This window comes from Ochotona princeps, chromosome 1 (genome assembly GCF_030435755.1).
Source record: "Ochotona princeps isolate mOchPri1 chromosome 1, mOchPri1.hap1, whole genome shotgun sequence".
In the NCBI taxonomy this organism is placed as follows: Eukaryota; Metazoa; Chordata; class Mammalia; order Lagomorpha; family Ochotonidae; genus Ochotona; species Ochotona princeps.
In genome coordinates, this window is record NC_080832.1 from 118075870 (window position 1) to 118093014 (window position 17145).

General features: G+C 41.7%; 1 protein-coding gene across 2 annotated transcripts in view; it reads right to left on the reverse strand.

Annotated features, from left to right (window-relative positions):
* LOC101523650 (HLA class I histocompatibility antigen, alpha chain G-like) overlaps positions 1–17145 on the reverse strand; it is a 124010-nt gene that overhangs the window by 23441 nt on the left and 83424 nt on the right. The window lies entirely within an intron of this gene.

The following is a 17145-nucleotide window of genomic DNA, read 5'->3' on the forward strand; positions in this document are numbered from 1 at the left end:
CCATATGCATTAGCAGGGAACTAATGCAGATAGGTGTGGGTGAGACTGAAATCAGCATCCATATGGCATTTTGGTGCAGCCATGTGAACTACTCTTTTACAATCCCAGCCCTATAACATTTGTTATTATTTTTTTAATCCATGGATCTAATGATGGATTCTTTAGTTGCATCTAAAACTTAGCTATTGTTAGCAGTACTTCTCTACATGTGGTACACCAGTTAACTCATTGATATAATAAGTTCATGTATTTTGTGTCTATACCCACTAGTGGAATTGCTGGATCAAACAAATGTTCCATTTCTAGTTTTTAAAGAAAGCTCCATACTGGAACGTGGGCTTCTGAAAGAACAACTTAGCATACTGTGCCACATGCCTGCCCCTCTCACTGTCCCTGGTGGTCAGAAACCAAGGAGAGGCTTACTGAGCGTTTCTGGCTCAGAAACTCTTCCAAACATTTTGGGAAGTTATTGGCCAGGCTGTGTCTTCTGAGACTTGGCTGGTGCTGGGAGGATTCCCATAGAGCTCCTTCCACATGGCTGCTGAAAGAGGCTTCCGTTCCTTGCTGGATAGTCCCAAAGTTCCTCATTTGCTTTTCTCCAGCTATTTACCACTGAGCAGCTGCCTTTTCCAAAGTTAGTACAAGGAGACAGAGCATATGAGAGAACAGGATAGAGGCTGCAACATGCTTAATGTCCTACACCATAGATCTAAAGTGTTACGCCAGCCTTATTATGCCAGTTGGAATTGGCCACAAAGTGCAATCCAAACAAAATATAAGGGAATTGGGCCCGGCGGCGTGGCCTAGCGGCTAAAGTCCTCGCCTTGAGCGCCCCGGGATCCCATATGGGCGCCCCGGTTCTGGTCCAGGCAGCTCCACTTCCCATCCAGCTCCCTGCTTGTGGCCTGGGAGGGCAGTCAAGGACGGCCCAATGTGTTGGGACCCTGCACCCGCGTGGGAGACCTGGAAGAGGTTCCTGGTTCCCAGCTTCAGATCGGTGCGCATCGGCCCGTTGCAGCTCACTTGGGGAGTGAATCATCGGACGGAGGATCTTCCTCTTTGTCTCTCCTCCTCTCTGTATATCTGACTTTGTAATGAAATAAATAAATTTTTAAAAAAATATATAAGGGAATTAAGGTCCACCTCCAGAAGGGCAGAATATCAAGGAATTTATAAACATATTAACCAAAAATTAAAACTAAATACATTAAAATAAAATACTTTCAATCTATGTAAATAATTTAATTCAAATAAATTAAAATAAAAATTAAATTAAAGATTAGTGTTCAAATAGTCTTCAATCCAAATACTTTTCATGTTTTAAATCACAGGCCTTTTTTATCAGCAATTTTTATTATACAATTTTAATGTATTTGAAAGGCAACAAGAGTAAAACAGCAAGAAACATTTATTTTAGCATTTAAAAAATTATAAGGCAGAGTAACACACAGGGAAAGATGGAGAGGGTCAGAAATCTACCATCTGTTCGCTCACTTCCTAAATATCTATAACGACAGGGCAGTGTCAGGATAATGGCAAGAGCCTGGTAATACATTCATGTCTTTCACATGGGTGTCAGGGGCTCAAATACGGGTCATGTTTTAATGTTTCCTCAGCTGCCTTCTCAGGTATCTGGGGGATGAGCAAATGAAAGATCTCTCTCTCTCTGACTCTCTGTCTCTCTCTCCTCTTTCCCAACACCCCCATGACTCTTTCAAATAAATTAAAGAAAAAGAAAAAAAAGAAATAATTTAAAATGATTTTAAGACACCCACCATTACCCTGTGGTGTTCTTTGATCATTGATCACAGTATTTCCCAGTACAGAATCATCATTTTAATGTTCACTATTTTTTTAATATACTTAAAAGCAGAGCTACAGAAGCATAAGAGAAAAAAGAAAGCAGGTGGAGGTCTTCTATGAATTAATTGATTCTAGCTACACCCACAGAAACCAAGACTGGGTCAGGCTGAAGAGAAGAGCACAAGATTTCAACTGGGTTGCCTATAAACAGGAGTCACTGCATTTGAGCCATCATTCATTGACTCCCAAGATGCATTAACAAGAGATATGATTGGAAGCAGAGTAGCCAGACCTCAAACCAGCCCTATGATAATGGATGTGAGAGTGCCAAGTAGCAGTTTAATGTGCAGCACCACAATGTCCAACCCCAGGGTACACCCTTTATTAGAGACATTGTACCACTTTCATCTTCCACTCAGCATTATCTGATAACTCCCAATCTCACAGCAAGTGAAAAGCCTTTTCCAAGGCCTCCAGGACAGTCAGACCCCTCACCTAACCTTCACTACTGCTAGTTCTTTGTAATACAAGGACATGCTGCTGCTGTCCCTGGGGCATTTGAACTGGAGGCTGCTGTTACCTACAAGGAACTTCCACAAACAGCCTCAGAAGTATTTGCATACTGATTGCCCTAAAGAGAGTATCCTCCTCCTAGAGAATCAAGATGGCAGAATAGGGTAAGGACACGCTTAAATGGATGGAAAAACATTTAACCAGGATGAAGCAGAGAGGACATATTTCAGGAAATAGGAAAGGACAGAACAACAGCAGAGGGATACCAGGAGACTGACAGACACAGGAAAGCAGCACACACAACGGTGTGGTGTTGCAGAGACTGATACTCCAGCACAGTGATCTGGACTTACAGTGATCTGGATCACGCACGGTGATCTGGACTCAGCAGCCGGAACTCCACCAGCAACCAGGTGGGAAGGGACTTTCACTGGGAGATTGGGTGGTGAACCCAGACAAAGAACTGTCCATTCTGCTGGTCCATTTGATTTGACCAGGAGCAGAGACAGAGCAGCAGATCTCAGACGGGAAGTGCGAGAACAGAGTAGACTTCAGAGCCCAGTCAGCCCCTTAGAGCTGAATTGGGCGCCATTTTGCGTAAGGAGGAAAGGGCAGGGGAAAGGATGGCACATGCTCTGAGCTGGGAGTGAGCTCATTTCTGACTCAGTGAACTGCATCAACGTGGCATTCTACGGGCTCCACCCGGGGCAGGTCTGGATAGCCCTCGATCTGATGGCCAGCAGATCAAGAACTGAGTGGTTGTACATCAGGCGCCATTTTGGGCACGGTGGCAATAGCTTTGGGACTGCAGGGGACAACAGTGAACTGCGCATGTGCTGATCTACCCAGAACTTGCTGAGGTCCGTGACTGCAGTGGTCGCACAGGAAAATAATACTGACTATGGCATCGTACCAGTCAAAATAGGTCTGTCTGGCACCCAGACCTAATGTCCAACAGGTTCTGACAAGATCAGTGCCACCAACAACCTAATTATATAGGGTACCTGGTGTCTCTCTAATCCTGGGACCTGCTCCAACCAGAAGTGGGAGAAAGGTTACAGAGACAACAGTGTAGCCTCAGCACGGTATCACAGGAGGTAAAGAGTGGTGAGCCAAAAGCTGGGACTATGGAGACCATGGTGGAAATCTGATATAAGAACCCAGACCTGGAACTCGCTGGAGGTTGTGGCACAAGTGGCTGCAAGCAAAAAGTTGTGTACCAACCGCAATAATAATAAATTGCGTTGTAGACCTATGGGTGACAGAGCTTAGAAACCTGCCCCAAGGAGAAGACTCTGCTAACCAGAAGTACAATGACCAAGAGCAATAGAAGAGACAAAGGCACGATGAATACTACTGAAAACTCCCCTGCAAAGGAGCAAAACACTATGCCAACCTCAGAGTTAAATGAGGAAGACATCAAGAAAATGGGACACACAGAATCCATAAGACTCATTTTAAAGATTCTGATCAACAATGAGAAGCTCATGCAAAAGTACAAAGAATTTAAGGAAGCAATAAAGCAAATCAAGGCTGGTATATCAGAAATTAAGACACAGTAGAGCAAATTAAGAGTACAATGGAGAGTCTCCAAAACAGAATGAAGCAAGCAGAAGAAAGGATCTCAGAATTGGAAGATATTTCCTGTCATCAGGGGGAAGCAAACAAAAAGCTGGAAGCAGAGCTGGATCAGGCCAGATAAAGTATTCAAGAATTAAAAGACACTATTAAGAGGCCAAATCTAAGAGTTATGGGAGTCCCAGAAGGTGCAGAAAGACAAGCTGAGTTTGCAAATGCATTTAATGAAATAATTAAAGAAAATTTCCCTAATCTGGAGAAAGAATTGGGAAACAAGAGCCAGGAAGGGCACAGAACTCCCAACAGGCTTGATCAAAAGCGATCTTCACCACAATATATGATAATCAAGCTCTCTTCAATTGAACATACGGAAAAGATCCTGAAATGTGCACGTGAAAAAAATCAATTGACATATAAAGGAATGCCAGTTAAGTTCACAGGAGATCTCTCACAGGAAACTCTACAGGCAAGAAGACAATGGAGTGACATATTCTAGATTCTAAAAGAAAAAAATTGTCGGCCCAGGATAACATAACCAGCAAAGCTTTCTTTCATCTTTGAAAATGAAATAAAATTCTTCCACAGTAAAGAAAAGCTAAAAGAATTTGCCTCTTTCAAACCTGCCCTACAAATGATGCTTCAAGATGTTCTCTTCACAGAGAAGAGGAATAGCACCTACCAAAACCAAAGACAAAAGGAATGAACATCCCAGTAAAATGACAACAGAAGACTAAACCAATGAACAACCCATTCCTAAAATGACAGGACCAAAGTAACACCCATGTATATTAAACTCTGAATGTAAATGGCTTAAGCTCAATCAAACGTCATGGATGAGTAGACTGGATTAAAAACCAAAACCCATCTGCTTAATGTCTGGAGGAGACACACCTCAACGAACATCAGTGGAAACTATATAGCATGGATTTTGTTGTTTTCTGTTGGTTTGATTGCTTCCAAACACTTCCTTCTGATAAAATCATTCAATGACTTGTAGATCACTCAGTGGCATTATTTTCTTCAAGAAGGTTCTTGATTTTCATTTCTTCAGCTACACATTAGTCATTTAATAGCATGCTATCTAACTTCATGGTGTTGTTAATTTCTTTTTTTTCTCGCGGATGTTGATTTTGTTTTGTGGTGCTTCATTTAAGGGGATGTATAGTAGCTGTATAATGGAGACTGTCATATATAGTAACGTGTCATTTAACTTCAGGCATTGCAAATTTCTGTTTTTCATTTTATTGTTGATTTTGTATCATAACTTTTCATTTAAGGGGATGTACAGTAGCTGTGAAATGGAGACTAACATTCAGATGTGAGGATGTAGTGTGGCATGCATTTCTGGTTCTAGACAAAGATGGAATTACAATGAAACTGACAATAGGATTCTGGACTCTCTGCCATTGTCTATGCCTGCAATGATGGACATATGACTGAGTATGAAGAACTATATGTTAGAAATAATATAGAGAAACTAGATGGGGGAGGGAACTGGGGAGGGGATAAGGGAATATGAGACAGTATAAAAAAATAGAGTATTCTCACTCACCCTCAGCAATAACCATTTTTGTAACCTGAGCACTCTCGTTATTTGTACCTTTTAGAGCCCAACAGCTGCCACTTTCTCCTGAAACAGACCCCATGCAGCCAACAGCTTCTGTTCTCACTCAAGGACACAGAAAACTAACCATGAATCTGGCTCACAGCAAAGTCAACTGAATCATTCCTTTGGAACACTTCCCAATTCCAGACTCCACAGATTCATTAATAGAACCTATATCAGAGGGCGCTTGTGCTGGGTGAAGTGGGACATCCTACTATTGATACAAAATATTCACAGTACATATAGTTTTAAGAAATAGCTGCTTTTTAAAGTTCTTACAAGTGTGTTTTTCTGTGTTTTCACTTTATGTGGTCTTAATTGTTCACTAAAACGTCTTTTGCACACATGGTATTATTGTCTTTCATTTATTTGATACCAATTGAAAATGAAGGAATAAGGGCCTGGTGGTGTAGCCTAGCAGCTAAAGTCCTCGCCTTGAACATGCCAGGATCCTATATGGGCGCCGGTTCTAATCCCAGCAGCTCCACTTCCCATCCAGCTCCCTGCTTGTGATCTGGGAAAGCAGTAGAGGATGGCCAAAAGCTTTGGGATTCTGCCCCCACGTGAGACACCTGGAAGAGGTTCCTGGTTCCCGGCTTCAGATCAGTGCAGCACTGGCCGTTGCACTCACTTGGGCAGTGAATCATCGGACAAAAGATCTTCCTCTCTGTCTTCCTCCTCTCTGTATATATGACTTTTTAATATAAAAGTAGATAAATCTTTTTAAAAAATGAGGGAATAAACCACAAATTATCATTTATACCCATGTGAAGTTAAATATTGATTCAGAGACATAGAAAGAAAACAAAGTCAGTGGAATCATTGTCATTGCAAGCCAAACAGGAAGCTTACAGGAAAATTTGAGTGCAATTTTGTTTCAGTAATTTCAAAAGCAGCAATTAAATCAATCAAATCTAAGTCTTAAAGTCCTAAGCAACTACAGTTGACAGTAAGATAGAATTTTGCACTGCCAACATATTGCTCTATAACATTATTACCTTTGATATCAATGTCATGTGAAAGGGTAGCATGCATATTACACTGAATGCAGATGGTGAAGGTTGATAACAATACAGACAACAAGATTATCCTTCTTATAAAAATGCATTCTTTCTTTGAAAAATATTCTTTCTTTGATAAATACATAAGTATTTTCATAATGTACTTATTGCCACTACTCAATTTTCGTCAAAGTTAGAAATAAAAATAGGCTAACATTTCCACCTAACACCATTTATTGACAAATTTTAAGGCATATTTTTAAAAGATTCATTATTATATTTATTTATTTTGAAAAACCTACAGGAAGAAAGAATGAAATATCCCATCTGTGAGTTCACTACATATATGGCCACAGTGTATGCCAGGAGGTTCAACAGAGTCTCTCTTGTGGATAGCATAAACCCAAACACTTGGGCCAACCTCTATTGCTTTTCCTTAGCCATTAACAGGGAGCTAGATTGGAAGTGGAGCATCCAGGACACCTACCATCACTCGTACAAAGTACTGGCATTGTAAGCAGTGACTTAACTGTTATACCACAACACCACACTCTTAAATGTGTGGGTTCCTTTACCTGTAAGTGATGGAATGACGAGATTGGCAACAATTCAGAACTGTTGAACTATCAAAACTGCTTGAGCAGGACCATTGGAATGTGCCTCTCATCCGGGACCTTGGATGGGTGGAAGTCTGGGTGGGGCTTTTACCATTGTTTCTCCCCTGACCCTGGATTCAGAGGGAAAAAATGATGATATTAGTGTGGAAACAATGGCATTACCCACTTTCCTGTAGCCCTTGACCCTTTGTACCCTAATCAACTAAGTAAGATTATTAAAAAAAAAAGAAAGAAACGTATCACAAAAAAAAAAATGGCATCCAATATGACACTGAAGAGGGTCTGAATTATGAAATCTACCCTGTTTCTGCACTACCTGTTTGGGGTCTGCCATTCTATCTCTTCTCGTGGTTGATTCAAACAAATCAGCAAGACAAGCATTTCTATGTCTGGCTTCACCTCCTGAGCTCCCAATGAACTTCCCTTCCCACCTGGAAGCTGGTGTAACTCCAGTGGAGTTCAGATTACCACTCACTGACTACCACTGGGCATCTGATAACTGCAACATAACTCCATTGTCTCTGCTGCTTCCCTGTGTCTATCAGCCTCCAGGTGTTGTGCCCAGATTTTGCGATCCCCAGAAAATCATCAGGAGTCTGAAGTCTATGCAAACTCATTAAGGAGGTTTATTAAGATTATGCTCCCAGTCACCACCACAGCCCCGTTGAACTGGGGCCACAGCTACCAAAGCTACAGCAGAAGGGGCAAAAGAAGAAGACGGAAAAGAGACCAAGGTTTGGCAGCTCAGGGTTTTTATACATTTCAGGCCAATTCCACATAATTATATAATTATGATTGGTCAGTTCAACTGTTAACTTTAAAAAAAATGCAAGTTGGCAGGCTCCTATTAGTGGGTTAGAAGCAAGCAATGTTCAAAAAGTACAAGTTGATGGGCTACAGAGCAGTTATCTAACACCAGGGTCCTTCTTCGTGGGGAGTGCTACCTGCCAGGTATCCTGCCACATGTCACCCAGACCTGACATTTGAACTTCACACCAGGTACAAAGAGTTTTAAAATTAATTCGGGACATCAATGATAACAGGAGGATGTCCCACAAAGTATCAGGCTCTTTCCTTTGATTTACTAGGAGAATCTTAGAGAATGCCAAGTCCTCAATCTCACAATTCTATTATAGCTAGAAGTACTGAAGAACTAACACGCTCTTGTGCACAGATATTCTTGTGTCAGGATATTTTAGAAGATCTACTCTGTGAGATGAATTTCTTAGAAAATCTGATGTCAGTAATCACACAAAGGGAGTGAGAAAGGCAAGGTTTGCCACAGTGGATCCTACTCAGGTAATAGACTCGGAGGCATTGCCAGAACTTCATCTTAAGAGGCTAACTTTTGGTTAAACTAAATAGCTCTTGACATTAGGAAAACAGCAATACAAATACCTAGTATGCTTTTCTTGGTGGTATATGAAAATAAAACAATCTGAAGAGAAAGAGGCCTGTTAATTGTGAAGAATTCTCCCATTGAATGTAGAGAAAGGGTGCTAACCCTCCTTCAAGCAATACACTTGCTAGAGGATGCTACATTCCTTTCTGCAGAAACTTTGTTTTCCTTAGGCTCTATCCCATACATGTAGGCTAATTTCTAACTTCCTAACTAAAGAAACACAAGACGAGAAATTGTCGAGTGGCAGGAGAAAATGGTATTGAGTAGATCTACTCCATGGAAACCTGGACTGATGCCATAAAAACACAGGCACCTCCATCAGATTTGGGGCCAATGCTTTTGGGGACCAAAATCAGATTATGCAATAGAAATTTCACAGGCCGAAAAAGAGTGAAATGGCATATTTATTATTGCAAAACAACAACAACAAAAAAAAAAAACATGCCAAACAAGAACAATACATTCCTTAAAGTTCTGTTTTATAAAATGGATGAGAAATCTATACTTTACATGACAAACCAATCTGAGGACGTAAACAAGACTTGACTTGTAAAGATGCTCAATGATGTTCTACAACCAGAGGCAAAAGAAAGATTACTAAGATTACACAACATGTGAAAGTATAAAGCCCATTAGAAAAGCAGCTGCAGAAAAAAGAACTATGAAAGATTCCAACCCAAGAACACAGAAAATAATCAACCTACCAAATGAACAACCAAAAGGAAGAAAATGTAAAAGATATTCAAATAAAGCAGAAGAAAATATTTAATATGAGAAGAATGCCATGATTTGTAATTAATATCATGAAGATAAATGCTCTAAATTCACCAAGTAAAAAGTAGATTGGGTGAATTGGTTTAAAAAATTTCAAATGAGGAACTTCTTGAAGTAAACTCACATTCCCAACCAAGAAACACAGACAGAATGTCAAACAATGGAGAAAGTAATTCCATAGAAATGGAAACTAAAATCAGGTGGATTAGATATGCTTGGTTCAAAATAAAGAGGCTTTAAAACTGAATGAAGAGGGCCCAGTACAATGCCAATAGTGGTTAAAATCATCGTCTTGCACACCAGGATCCCATATGGGCGCCAGTTCTAATCCTGGCAGCTCTACTTCCCATCCAGCTCCCTGCTTGTGGCCCAGAAAAGCAGTTGAGGACGGCCCAAAGATTTGAGACCCTACACCCACATGTTCAGATTGGCGCAGCATCAGCCGTTGTGTACATCTGCCACTCCAATAAAAATAAATAAATCTTTAAAAAACAACTGAATGAAGAAACAAAAAAGTCCCTAAATAGCAGTCGAGGTATCAATTCAACAAGAAGTGATAATGCTTTTAAATGAATATGTTTATTATATAATAGCAAAAAACACATGGAATAAAAATTATTAGCTATAAAAGTAGACATAAGCTCCAACAAAAATTATGGGAAATTTCAATATTCCATTTTCAGTAAGAGACAGATCACCCAGCAAAAATATACACAGAGAAATAGTACTGGAGAAATACACTTTACAGTCCATGTAGACCTAACAGTTATTACTCATTTTTTTTCCTTAGCATGTGGCATGTGGACATTCTCTACCACAGCCACAAAACAAGACTCTAGAATTTCTTTAAAAAAAAATCAACAAAATGAAGTGGTTTTATGTATTTTTTTCGTGTGTGTGCGTGTGTGACAATGGAAAAAAAAAACAGGTTAGGAAATATATTGTCAAATATATATATATATAGACTGAGTAATATGCTTCTGAATTAACAAATAATCATTGGACAAATCATGACAACGGATACAAACATACCAAAATTTGGGATACTAAAAGTGATAATAAGAGGGAAATATTAACCTGGTAATAAGAGGGAAGCTTATAGAAAAGATAAATACCCAAAAACACATGATGTTTTCAAGTAAACAGCCTGCTGATACATTTAAAAGGCTTAAAGAAGCAAAAGCCAAACCAAATGCTGACAGTAGAAGGAAAGAAATAAAAATTGTGGCAGAAATAAACAAAATTAGAGAGAAAATAAAAAAGACCAATGCAATGAAGAGTTTCTTCTTTGAAAAAGAATACAAAATTGGCAAACTTTTACATGAACTATCAAAAATAGCAAAAAGTCGAGTAAAATCAAGTATGTAAAATAAAATATTACTACTACTGAAGTCACAGAAACACAAGAATCACTATGTGCTATTAATAGCAAATATAGACAAAATTACAAGAGCTCATAGAAATTTGTGATACTCTGAATATGGGCAACTATCAAGATTAAACCATGAAACTCAGAAAATCTTAACACCTATAAAAGAGATAAAATTGAATAAGTAACAGAATGTCTCACAACAAGGTGAAGACCTAAACAGAACAATTTCAGTGACTCATGTATCAAAGTTTTCAGGATATATCACCAGCTCTTCTAAAACAGTTTCAAGAAAAACAAAACAAAACAACAAACAAATGGGAGCTCTTTCAAATTCGTCTCACAAGGCTAAAATTATCATGGTTCAACAACCAGAAAACAACACAGCCAAACCATCAAGTATAATCATAATAAACAATTCTCTTCGAGAATTATCAACGAAATACTAGCAAATTCAATCCACTGGTCCATGGCAAATGAATCAAATGATTTTGTAGGATTTATCCCAGGTGTGCAATGATGGTTCTATGCGTGCAAAGCCATAAATATATCGCATCAACAGAATGAATGCTACAACAGAATGAGTGCTAAGAATCATATAATTTTAATAGACACAGAAGCAGCATTCAATAGAAATTTGTACCGCTTCATGACAATATAAACACACACAAGAAAACCTGAGTACATTAGTTGTAGGAGCACAGTACATCATAGTGAAGGTTACATGATAAACACGAAGGAAACTTCATATTGAAAATGAAACCTGAAGGCATATCCTCTAAGATCTAGAATCTGACAGGATTTCTATACTCACTTTGTTTATTCAATATTGTGTTAAGAATTTTAGCAAGAGCAGCTGGTCAAAAGAAATAAAAGTCAGGTGGTGGGCACCAGGATGGAGTGTCCTGTTAGGATCCCGACTCCAGCCACCATGTGCACGTGGTGAGCTGTTCCCGGGTGGCCAGTACGCCATTTGGTGCCAGGCTCTGCCTGCTGGCTGCCACGCCCGGCCGGGGAGCTCTGGGGTATTGGTTGTCTGAATCGCTGCTTAGGTAGCTCCAGGTTGATCCCACTGTGCTTCTGGGATCTGAGCCAGTCCTAAAGATTCCCAATGGTAGTAACTCTTCCTTTGATGAACTTGTAATCACATAACAATGCTGAGTGGTGAACACCAGTTCATGCAAAAGCTAAGGCTTGGGGCTTGTCCAGCAGGATATCCTTTTACCTGACATGATTATGGATCAGGAGACTGGTCACATTAGGCAGGGCCATGACATTAACTAGCACTCGAGAACCATATCCGGTGGTAGATTCTGTATGGGATGTGTGGGCCACACCCTGTGGAAAGTCTAGCCACACTGGTAAGCCCAAGAGTTTGGGTGGTTTTGGATTAAGCTAGGTGTGACCAAGGAGCCTGCCATCAATCACAGGTAAAGGAACCCGCAGCAGTCTGGACTTGTCAAGGCAGCAGCACCCGAAAGTGCATCCTGAATAGGGTGTGGGGTAGGCCGGGCTGCAACATTCACCAGATCACATAAGGCCAAATGGAAGGCCAGACTGTGCCGAGCACTGGCCTAAAACCCATTGGCATGTATGAGAACTGAGTCTTGGAGTGGATTAACTGGAGGAACTTGGGAAACTCTCCTAGAGAGTCACAGCTCCTGCTGGTGAACATGTGGTCCAGACCTGGGGGTCGGACAAGCTGGGCAAAGTAGCTCCAACAGTTGGCTAATGTGTAAATTGGTAATGGAACGGGATGTACTGGGCAGGACTGAGCAAACCTTAGCCTACAAGCGAAACTAGAAGCCAGGATGGAGCACAGGTCATGCCGAGCTAGGCTCTTGCACCTACTGGTCTATGTGAGTCAAGTACGCTAAGCCACAGTGTCTAAGGCAGAGGCCTGGACAAGTGAGGGACTGAGCCAAGCTGAGTCAGAGCAGTCACTGGCATGCATGTGATCTATGGCTGGGAACAGGCCTGGTTGGGGAGCTAAAGGGACACCCTAGCTGGGTTGAGGCTCCCCTAGGGGCGCGTGTGCTGGAATGGGGGCTGAGTTCTAACTAGGAAACAGTTGTAGTCCCTCTTGGAACCAGTGTGGACTGGCATTGGATGCACCAGGCCAGCCCAGACCCCAACACCATCTGGTGTTCTGGAGAAGCAGGATGGATGTGGGACTGACTAGACTAGGTCTCAACCCCTACTGAGCCATGTGTGAGCTGTATGTGGGTATGAACAAGCCATGGCTGGGCTGAAACATCCAACAACAAGAACCAGAATGGGTTGAAAGCCAGCCAAGAAAAGCCACTGTTCCTGCTAGGACAGGAGGTGAACTGAGTAGGGCCAGTTCATGGACCAACTGGTATGCACAAAATCTGGCATTGGGAGAGGTTCTGATGGAGGAGCCTGGGCAACTCGTCTGGCAGGACACAATCCCTGCAGGTAAGCGCAAAAAGCATGATAGGAAACAGCCCAGAATAGGTCATGGAAAGTTTCCCATTGGCATACATTTGGCATGGGTTGGGGGCAGACCAGGCTGAATCAGTACATGTCATCCATCCACTGGCAAATCTGGACACCAGAACAGAGTGTGAGTCTAGCCAGCTTTGGTCGTGACACAACCCAGTGCACATTATGGAATGCCAGGGTGAGGTTGCCTGTACTGGATGTGACCACAGCACCCAACCGGCACACATGAGAACCAGGAAGGGAGGGGGCAGAGCCAGCAGGGGGATTAAGGGGCTGGTCCCCTCGCCAGACAGCTACTCCCACTGGAGAGCATGGGCTGGGATGGGGACAGACCAGACTAAGCAGTACTACAACACCTGTGTGCCTCATATGGACTAGATCAGGGAAAAGCCAGGCTGGGCAGATTATTCCTACTGGTACAAGCATAAATTAGAGGGGGTGAGGGTTGTTTGGGCTTAGCCACAGCATCAGCTGGCAGAAGCTGGCACTGGGCTAATTCTGTCAAGTCAAACCACAGAACCACCTGAGGAGTTCATAAACTGGGATTGAGAGAGACCCTGGAGAGAAATAGTGGGTTACCCCCTCTTGGGTTACTACTCCCGCGGGAGGGCATGAAAACTAGGATGGGGGCTAGGGTGGCTAGACAGAGAGGCACTCAACAACATCCGTGAGGGCTGGATAGTTGAGCTGGTTCGATGGAACTAAGCTTTAATACCCATTGACAAGTACGAAAGCCAAATGGAATGTGGGACAGACTGGACTAGTCTGCTACACATACACATACTGGCAAACCAGGTTAGGGGGCAGGCCTGGTGGGGGTTATTGTGGGTCGCTCCAACTAGGCTGCAGCTCCCACTGGTTGATGTGAGGGCCAAGTACGTGCTGGGCAGAACCAGGCTGGACAGCAACACCCATTGGTTCCAGTGCAAGTTGGGACTGAAACCAGAACCAACCCAGCAATTGCAACCACCAGCTGATCGTGGAGATGGACTGTGCTGGGTCCTGTGCTTGCTAGAACATACAAGAATCTGGTCTGGGAATACCTCAAAGTTTCTGTGGGGATCTCTCCAATTGAAATGGTGGACTCAGAACCCTAGCCAAGAAAAGACAGAAGAAAGAACAAGTCAATCAACCACCTCAGCTATATGTTGGCAGTGAAATACTGGGCAAATGAAGACTCTATCAATCAGTGGATTCTTCAATGACCTCACCGAGCTAGCAGTGGCGAAAACGGCAGCGATTCATAACTAGTGAACTATTAAAACCACTTGAGCAAGGATCTCAGAGCATGCCCCACATCTGAGACTTGGGGAGGGTGGGAAACTGGGTGGGGCTTCTCCCTCAATATCCCCCTTTACCTTAGATACAAGAAGGAAACAATATGGACATAATAATCTTACCCACTTCCCTATAGCCCCTGAACCTTTTTACCGTAATTAACTATATAAAGATTGTCAACAATATAATTTAAAAAATAATAATAATAAAAATTTTAAAAAAAGAAATTCAAATCTAGACTAGAAAAAAAAGAAATAAAAGTCTTACTAAAATGGAAAAGAAATAGTGTCAAGCCTGGTGCTCTAAACTTTGCCAATATTAAATGAGAATACACACCACTCAAAGTAGAAATTAGAAGCATTTTGACACCACTGTCTGCTTCAAGTAGTGAGAAATCCATCTGGGGAATCACGCCAAGGAGCAGCATTCAGAAGTGTTCTTTACACTCAGCCATGAACCTATTCTTGAATCTTCCATCAGTGCTCTATGCCACGGGAGGAAGAATATGTTATCTCAACACTGTAACCCCCAACTATCCTTCCTTTCCCCTTTTCCTGCCAAAAAAAAAAAAAAAATTACACATTTTAAATGTGCCTTTGATGCAGTGGTTAAGATGCAGTTTAGGATGCCTTTATCCCGCATTGCAATGCTAAGTTCAAGTCTCAGTTCCAGTTCCAATTCAACTTCCTTCCAATACACACCCTGGGAAGAAAACAAATGCTGACACAAGGACTTGGGTCCCAGCCACCTATATGGAAAATCAAATTCAGCTTAAAGCTCTGGACTTTAGCCTAACACATAAACAACTGTTGCTGGCATTTGGAGAGTGAATCATCAGATAGGAGCCATGACTAAGTTCTTGTGATCACATGTCCCATTGTGGGACTGTGTTCTGCTGGAGGGACAGGGGCATAGGAAATGACAACCTAAAGATTGACCACAAATGGCCTGGACACTTGCAGGATGCATCCCCTTTCACAATCAGCTCCTCACAACCTTTCCTCTGTACCCACCTGCAAAAGACACAGCACAACAAACACAAGGATTCCAGAAAGTTCTCAGTGTTTCCACTTATTTCCTTGTTCAAATTCTAAGAAATGCTCCTCAGGAGGACATAGCAATGGCTCAGCTGACTAATCCTCTGCCTGTTAGCACCAGGATTCCTTATGGACACCAGTTTTTATCCTCCCTATTCCACTTTCCATCCAGCACACTGCTTATGGCCTAGAAAAGCAGTGGAGAATGGTCTAAAGCCTTAGGACCTGGTATTACATAGCAGACCCAGAAGAATCCCCTGACTCCTGCTTCAGGCTGGCTCAGCCCTGGCCATTGCAGCCATTTGGGAGTGAACCAGCAGATGGAAGATCTTTCGCTCTGTCTCCTTCTCTCTGTACATCTGCCTTTCCAATAAAAAATATAATTTTAGAAAAATACTCATTCAATTAACATACTAACCCTCAAGAGTACAATTGGAATAAAACAAATTTAGACTTTCATTACATTAGTAAAGTAAGAAGTTCTCCCTGAATGTATCACAATCTTGAGACAGGATGGAGACCTCCATGGTGGGCAGGATGAGCCAGTTCCTTCTCACACGTAGTGCCTACAGGAACATGGACACACTCAGACACATTTGCAACAGAAGAAATTGCTGGAGTCCAGCTCCAGCCAAGTCTGGAACTTGCAAAGGGTGAGTGAATTAGGCATAAAGAGGAAAGAAATGGACCACTACAATTCCAGGATCATAATGGACAATGCAAGAAAGCTGACCCCTTTATTTATACAGAAACCTCACAAGCTCTGGCACAGACTTTTGACATCATTCTCAGGTGGGTGTATCCAGGAATAATTCTGCCATTTGTTTCATCTAAAAATCCTTGAAGTTCCTACTACAATTCTTATTCTACAACTCATTCTTGAATCAGTTAAGGGACGAAGTGTACCACAAAGAAAAGGAGAACCTAAAGAACAATGAAAAAATTAAACGCTAAACACAGATCCCTTGATTAACATAAGGTCGATGGGGACACCTGAGACAGTATGAATAATAAAAAACCCTTTTGCAAGACATACTATTGAAAATTAACCTCTAAGCTCACATAAATAGTAAAAAGCGAACTCCACAGCAGCAAACAATGTCTGAATGGATTAGAATTCTATCGGGGTCCCTCGTTCTGCGAGCAAGACTACAATATGACTTGATCTCTTCACAAAACTTTATTAATTAAGCAGCATAGATAAAGTAAAAGAACAGAAAATCCAAGTGCAAAGTAAAAAGGGAGTAGCCATAGCACATTGTCCTTGAGCAGCAAAACAAGAAATCCAAGTACAAAACAGAAAAGCAGTAACTACAGTATATTTACATATTTACATATTTCCTTCTACTCTACTTCTACTCCTACTCTACTTCTACTTCTACTTCTACTTCTACTTCTACTTCTACTTCTACTTCTACTTCTACTTCTACTCTACTTCTACTTTCTTTGTTCTCTCTCAAACTTTGCTTAAACTCTAACAATAGCCAATCCCAACAGGGTTGCTTGGCCATGCACACACACACCAATCACAGCTCTGATCATGTGCACACCATGCAGACTGCATGAGACCTTGAACCAATCATCTGCAACTTCCTAAAACTTGTTTACTGCCTCTGTGCCGTGAGAAGACAATAACAAGCGCCATCTTGGGGCATAGTCTGGCTCTCCACAAATTCTTCTGCAGGGTGGTCCAGTGTCCAT